We start from the raw sequence: 7714 nt of genomic DNA, 5'->3' as shown, positions 1-7714 counted from the left end.
AGGGACAAAAAATGGAGCAGAGACTGAAGGAAAGGCCACCAAGGAATCACCCCACCTAGGGTTCCACTCCATCTGCAGGCACCAAACCCTGACAATATTGCTGATGCCAAGAAGTGCTTGCTGATGGAGTCTAATATGGATGTCCTCTGAGAGGTTCTGCCAGCACCTGACCAATACAGATGTGGATCATCAAACTGAACCCAGGGACCCCAATGAAAGAGCTAAGGGAAGTACTGAAGGGGATTGCAACCCCATAGGAAGAACAACAATGTCAACCAACCAGACTGCCAGAACCCCCAGGAACTAAACCACCAACCAAAGAGTATACATGGAGGGACCTATGGCTCCAACTACATATGTAGAAAAAGATGGACTTTTCTGGCATCAATGGGAGGAGAGACCCTTGGTTTTTTAGATCACTGATGCCCCAGCGTAGGGGGATGCTAGAGCAGTGAGGTGGGAGGGGTTGAGTAGATGGAGGAGCACCCTCATAGAGGCAAAAGGGAGAGATGGGGGGAAACCTGGAAAGGGATATCATTTGAAATGTAAATGAATAAAATGATCAATAAAAAAACACACATGGTATGCACTCATTGATAAGTGTCTTATATTAGCCCAAATGCTTGAATTGCCCTAGATGCACAGAACACATGAAACTCAAGAGGGATGACCAAAATGCGAATGCTTCACTCCTTCTTTAAAAGGGGAACAAGAATACCCTTGGCAGGGAATAGGGAGGCAAAGTTTAAAACAGAGGCAGAAGGAACACCCATTCAGAGTCTGCCACACATGTGGCCCATACTTATACAGCCACCAATTAGATAAGATGGATGAAGCAAAGAAGTGCAGGCCGACAGGAACTGGATGTAGATCTCTCCTGAGAGACACAGCCAGAATACAGCAAATACGTAGGCGAATGCCAGCAGCAAACCACTGAACTGAGAACAGGACCCCCGTTGAAGGAATCAGAGAAAGGACTGGAAGAGCTTGAAGGGGCTCGAGACCCCATATGAACAACAATGCCAACCAACCAGAGCTTCCAGGGACTAAGCCACTACCCACAGACTATACATGGACTGACCCTGGACTCTGACCTCATAGGTAGCAATGAATAGCACCAGTGGAAGGGGAAGCCCTTGGTCCTGCTAAGACTGAACCCCCAGTGAATGTGATTGTTGGGGGGAGGGCGGTAATGGGAGGAGGATGGGGAGGGGAACACCCATATAGAAGGGGAGGAGGAGGGGTTAGGGGGATGTTGGCCTGGAAACTGGGAAAGGGAATAACAATCGAAATGTAAATAAGAAATACTCAAGTTAATAAAGATGAAAAAAAAAGAGCATGCTAATTGACTGCACACATTTCAGACGTAGTTATTGCAATTGGTGCCTGGATTATTTTATTCTGGAGATACTGTGCTTCGGCAGGGGTAGATTCACCAGAGTATTTCTGAGTGTAGATTGTTACCCTTGGTAAGCAAATGTCCTCCATCTTGCCATTCACTCTGCCAGTTGTGAAGAGACTACTGGGATGGAAAGAAAACCTCTGGAAGAGCTGGAGGAGCAGGTGGCAGAGAGCAGACTGGACAGGAAGAAAAGAGGTGCAGGAAGGCAGTGAAAAGTCTGGTGAAGGACTGGCTAAGGGAACAGGACAGTCTGATGAGCCTGAGGAAACAAGCAGTCACCATTCAGAATACAGCACGACATATGCGAGCATACTGAGCCCTTCCTCTGAAATCTGGGAACTGAGTACACCGAATCCTGTAGATCAGTGGAAAGTAACAGGCACTGGCAGTTTCTCTGAACAAACCAGCTCTCTTGGTGGTTGTCTTCAGTTACATGGGCAATGGGTGCCACGTGTGTTGCGTATTACTGGTTATGCCTGGACCTTCACAGTCATGATAAGGTAACATCAATTGCAAACTGCGAGTGTTGCTTTCAATCTGAGAAAAAGAGTGAAGTATGCATAAATCCTGACCACTACCAGAGAGCGGAGACACCAGCTTTGCCTTCAGGATTAGTGCCTCAGCACTCAGAGCTTCTAAGAGAACTGCCACCTCTGGAGGCTGGTGCTCGTTCCATTCCAGAAAACACTAATCTCCCGTCAGGAGCTGATGGGTGCCAGAGTAGTTACACCCTAGAACCCCACCACCTGGATATATCAGTGACTATGGAGAATGAGTGATAAACGTTTGAAGCAAAGTATCATATCAACGGTAATGCAGCCCCAAGATGTGGTTGGCACAACGCTAGTTCTTCCAGGCTGTCATCTGAAGATCTTCGATAACCAAGGACTTGCTGTTTGGCGCAATCTATTAATGAGGGCTTTGAAGCCATTTATCAGCCAACTTAAATGTGCATAGTAAGAATGAGGTTTGTGAAGGGTGGGAGAGCAGAATACCAGAGGCAGACAGTAAGAGGTTCTCCTTGATGGATTGAACTTTATCTGAATGGCCCTCTCCAGTGGTTGGACAAAATACTAACTCAGACAGGATTCCTTTTAATGTGATGCTTGAGCATGTCATAAAATCCACCAGCAGTCAAGTCCACTGAAAGACTTCATGTATAACTCTTCCATTGTAGTATATGTATGATCCCTTGGACTGTTTGCTATCTAAAAATTTAGAGTGAAAACTGCACTTAAGGTCTCATTAGTTAAAGTACCTTGTGGAAGCTGGTTCCTATATTTGACTATTAGATGGGAAATTTTAGTGGATAGAAATGCCCTCCCCTAAGAGGAAAGAGAAGACCTAAAGACTTAATGATGTCTTGTTGGGCATAAGACAGTGTCCCAAATGTTATTAATAACAGTAATAGTTATGTATGCAAGTAACGTATCAGTATTGCAGTACTATGCAACTGTATACATTTTTAGCTTGCATAAATGAGGTCTGTGTGCTGCTTCTTGGCCTAGGCAAGTCTTTATAAAGTCATAGTACCTAACCTGTTATTCTCACTGCTCCATAATTTTTGTATCTTTCAATATATATACATCAAGATTTTCAAATTGCTTTTCTGGTTTCCATGGCAGGAGCAGCCATAAACAGCAAAGTCTCAGGCAATACTTGGAACCTGGTGGCACAGGAAGTCCTGCACGGGTACCAGCACAAGCATTGCATGGTTCTGGAAATGGTGGAGGTGCTTACGGAGCTTAATAAGAACAAGAAGTTGGTAGAAAGCTAGCCAAGAAGTATGATGCGTTTTTGGCTTTTCAGTTGCTGGTCAAGCGGATCCCATATATCCTGGGCTCAGGCCTAAACAAGGTTGGCCTGCTGATACACATTGAAAACATGGTGGGCAAAGTGGATGAAGTGAAATCATCAACTAGTTTTCAGATGTGAAGATGATCCTTGATGAACTGGCCTACAACATCCAACTGGCTGTCCATATCTTGGTGTCCTTGCTCAAGAAAAATTGGCAAAACATCTGGGCTTTGTACACCAAGAGCACTATGGGCAAGCCCCAGGGTCTGTATTAGGATACTCCAATAATCCTCAATGCTACTAGAAATTTTAAAATGATTTCAAATTATCCTTCAGAAGCACATTTTCCTTGTAGAAACTAATTTTTCTGCCTTTTACCAAAAATAAACAAACTCTTGGGGTAAGAAAAGTAGACTAACTTGGAAATCCTTGACTTTAATGAGTCCAATGGATCTTAACAGTAGTACTTTCTGTGTTTGTTTATTTCCTGATGAACTACTTTAGAGGGAAACCTTACTTGAAATTTCTGGGCTTTCATCCCATTTCTGTTTCAATACACACAGTACAGTATGATGTCATTGTGGTAAACAGTTGCACTGATGTGGTAGTTAACCTTGAGTCCAGTAAGGTTTGTGGCAAGTTCCTTTCTCCAAAAAACTAATAATAATAACAACAATAATAAAAACTATAATTAAGCATAAAAGTGTTGTGGGATCAATTACTCAATTACTATTTGTGAGCATTAACTTATGTTTCAGAATAGCAAGTGAGATTCTCTTAGCCAAACTTGTATGCTCAATATTTACATAGCCTTAAAAGGAATGACCATTTAAACACTTACAAAATACCATTATTTCAAATGTTGCAATGGATAAGGAATAAACTTGTCTGCTTTTATCTTTCCATTTGAGGAAAAAGTATTACACAGAAAACCAAGGCAACAATAACAAAATACTTGATACAGTGCTATGCACAGAATTAAAATACCCTCATGTTCTTGAGAGTGTGAAGAGAGACTGCTCTCAGGAATGATATTCATGTGGAATTATACATTTCTTGTTTATTTCATACCTGCAACTGGCATTGAATTTAGCCCAGAGGAAAATGCATGACCATGGTAAAGAGACTCAAGAAAGTAATGATTGCAAACCTCAAGAGAACCCTTCACAGCACTGAGATACTGTTACATTTCCTAGTCAGTTTTCCTCCAGTTCTGAGTAAACCTCCATGTCTTTCTCTCACAATCTCCTGAGAGTTCTGATCCTTACTTTATTAAAAACAATAGAAGTAATTAGAAGCAGTTCTCCTTATTCATCACCAAATCTTTCCAAATCATTTATGCTACCTTTCCTCTCATTGGAAGATAGACTTTCTGGAATCCTGTATTTAACATTGTCTTACATCTGCACTATGTTCATAGCTATCTGACATTCCCCAAGACAGTAGTGTACAACTGAAGCTGTGTGTTTCCCCTGAGTTCTGATCTCCTATCAATCGCCCATTGTTCCATCCTGTTAGAGTACATGAACTCAATTTCATATGTTGTGTAGAAACCCCAATATCCTCTATAAGGATGCTGAAGTTCCTTATAGAATGACTCAGTACATTGATGACTTCAGCTCCTTCTCTACCCCTCGCTCTACTTCATACCTGGTTCTGAAGTTCAGCTTAGCACAGGCCTCTTCGGATTTTATCTTCCCTGACCTAGCTTCCTCCAGATAACCTGCACATCACTCCCTCCTTGATCTGTTGTAGTCTTCACTCACATGTTTTTCCTGAGATATACCCTATATTTTATTCTAATTGTTACCTCAGTAACCTGTTACAATTGTTCTTGCTGGCTGTTTCAGTATCTGAGTCATGGCTCCTTAGAATAACAGAGATTATGGAATCTCTCTCTCTCTCTCTCTCTCTCTCTCTCTCTCTCTCTCTCTCTCTCTTTCTTCTTCTTCTTCTTCTTCTTCTTCTTCTTCTTCTTCTTCTTCCTCTCTCTCTCTCTCTCTCTCTCTCTCTCTCTCTCTCTCACACACACACACACACAAGGTTACTAGAAGAATTTACAGGCTGTGGTCCAGCTAATCTAATAATAGTTGCCTGTGTAAGTAGGTCCAAGTACCCAGCATAAGGCTGGACGTCTCCAATGCATGCTAGGCTGTAATGCTAGTGAAGGAATAACACACTTGCTAGTGAGGGCTTCCAGCAGAAGGTATGGCATAGACTACAGGTGGATCTTCCCATCTCTAACGAGTTGGGTTAAAGGCGTGTCTTCCTCCTGAAAGATCAGATTAGAAGTAGCTCGTCCCATGTGAAATGATTTAATATAGCAGAAATAAATAAATCGCCCACAGGTGTGACATGGCATTTTAGAGTTTTAGCTAATTCCAGATGTAGTCAATTTGGCAACCAAGAATAGCCATCACATTTGGTTAGGGTTTCTTTTCTTTCATTGGATATTTTAAGTATTTACATTTCAAATGTTATCCCCTTACCCCTTTCCTCTCTCTCCTATCACCCCTCCCCTTGCTTCTATGAGGATGCTCCCCCTCCCACCCACCCACACCCACCTCACCTTCCTGGCATTCCCCTATGCTGGGTCATCAAGCCTTCACTGGAACAAGGGCTTCTCCTCCTATTAATGCCAGACAATGCCATCCTCTGCTACATATGTGGCTAGAGCCATGGGTCCCTCCATGTGTACTCTTTGGTGGAGATCTGGGAGGTTTGGATGGTTGGTATTGTTGGTCTTCCTATGGAGTTGCAAACCCCTTCAGCTCCTTCAGTCCTTTCTCTAACTCCTCCATTGGCATCCCTGTGCTCAGTCTAATGGTTACTTGCAAGCATCCTCATTTATATCAGTAATGCTTTGACAGAGCCTCTCAGGAGCCTAACCATATCACGTTCCTGTCAGCAAGTACTTCTTGGCTTTAGCAATAGTGACTGGGTTTGGTGGCTACAGATGGGATGGATCCTCAGGTGGGGGCAGTCTTTGCTCCACTCTTTGTCCCTGTATTTTCTTTAGACAGGAGCAATTCTGAGTTAAAATTTCAATGGGTGGGTGGCACTATCCTCCAACCAGGGGCCTTGCTGCTCCACTGTGTTTATAGCAGCCTTATTTTTAATAGCCAGAAGCTGGAAGAACTCAGATGTGCTTCAATAGAGGAGTAGATACAGAAAATCTGGTACATTTATGCAGTTGAGTGCTACTCAGCTGTTAAAAACAATTACTTCATGAAATTCTTAGGCAAGTGAATGTAACTAGAAAGTATCATCCCCAGTAAGGTATCTCAGTCACAAAAGAACACACATGGTATACACTCACTGATAAGTGTATATTAGCCCAAAAGCTCAGAATACCTGATACAATTTACAGACAATATGAAACTCAAGAAGAAGGAAGACCAAAATGTGGATACTTCAATCCTACTTAGAAGGGGGAGCAAATACTCATGGGAGATAAAGGGTGGGAGGGAATTAGGAGGAAGAAAGGAGGGGGGAGTCAAAAAAGGGGATCAGGATCCAAGTATGAGAGAAGTTGGGCATGATATACCAGAGGGTCAGAAATTTGAATAGAGGTGTATAGCAATGGGGGATGGGGAATGGAGGTAGCCACCAGCAAGTCCTAGATGCCAAGAAAGCAAGAGGCTCCCAGGACCCAACAGGGATGAGATTAGCCGAAATGCCCAACAAAGGGGAAGGAGAACTTGAAAAGACTATATCCAGAGGATGGTTAGGGTTTCTATTGTTGTGATAAAACAGCAAAACCAAAAGCAATTTGGGGAGGAAATGTTTTATTTGATTGTAAAAGTTTATACCCATGACTGAGTGAAGTCCAAGAAGGAACTCAAGGTAGGACCCTGGAGGTAGCAACTGATGCAGAAGCAATAAAGGGAGGCTACATACTGGTCTGTTTCTGTCTTTTTCAGTCTGCTAACAGCAACCAACAGATTGAGAATAGATCTTTACCAATTCTACATCCAACAGAAGGCTAATATCCAATATATATAAAAAACTCAAGAAGTTAGACTGAAGGGAATCAAATAACCCTATTAAAAATGGGGTACAGAGCTAAACAAAGAATTCTCAACTGTGGAATACCGAATGGCTGAGAAGCACCTAAAGAAATGCTCAACATTCTTAGTCACTAAGGAAATGCAAATCAAAACGACCTTGAGATTCCACCTTAGGCCAATCAGAATGGCTAAGGTCAAAAACTCAGGTGACAGCAGATGCTGGTGAGGATGTGGAGAAAGAGGAACACTCCTCCATTGTTGGTGGGATTGCAGACTGGTACAACCATTCTGGAAATCAGTCTGGAGGTTCCTCAGAAAACTGGACATTGAACTACCTGAGGACCCAGCTATACCTCTCTTGGGCATATACCCAAAAGATGCCCCAATATATAACAAAGACACATGCTCCACTATGTTCACAGCAGCCTTATTTATAATAATCAGATGCTGGAAACAACCCAGATGTCCCTCAAGACAGGAATGGATATATAAAATGTAGTACATC

The 7714-nt window shown here is 42.6% G+C and overlaps 2 pseudogenes; both read left to right on the top strand.

Annotated features, from left to right (window-relative positions):
• Positions 1-1477: 1477 nt before the first annotated feature.
• Positions 1478-2359, top strand: LOC116914335 (annotated as a pseudogene).
• Positions 2360-3020: 661 nt separating this feature from the next.
• LOC116914334 lies at positions 3021-3474 on the top strand (annotated as a pseudogene).
• Positions 3475-7714: the final 4240 nt, after the last annotated feature.

The sequence above is a fragment of the Rattus rattus genome, chromosome 13 (assembly GCF_011064425.1).
Source record: "Rattus rattus isolate New Zealand chromosome 13, Rrattus_CSIRO_v1, whole genome shotgun sequence".
NCBI lineage: Eukaryota > Metazoa > Chordata > Mammalia > Rodentia > Muridae > Rattus > Rattus rattus.
This window is presented reverse-complemented; position numbering and strand designations above follow the sequence as displayed.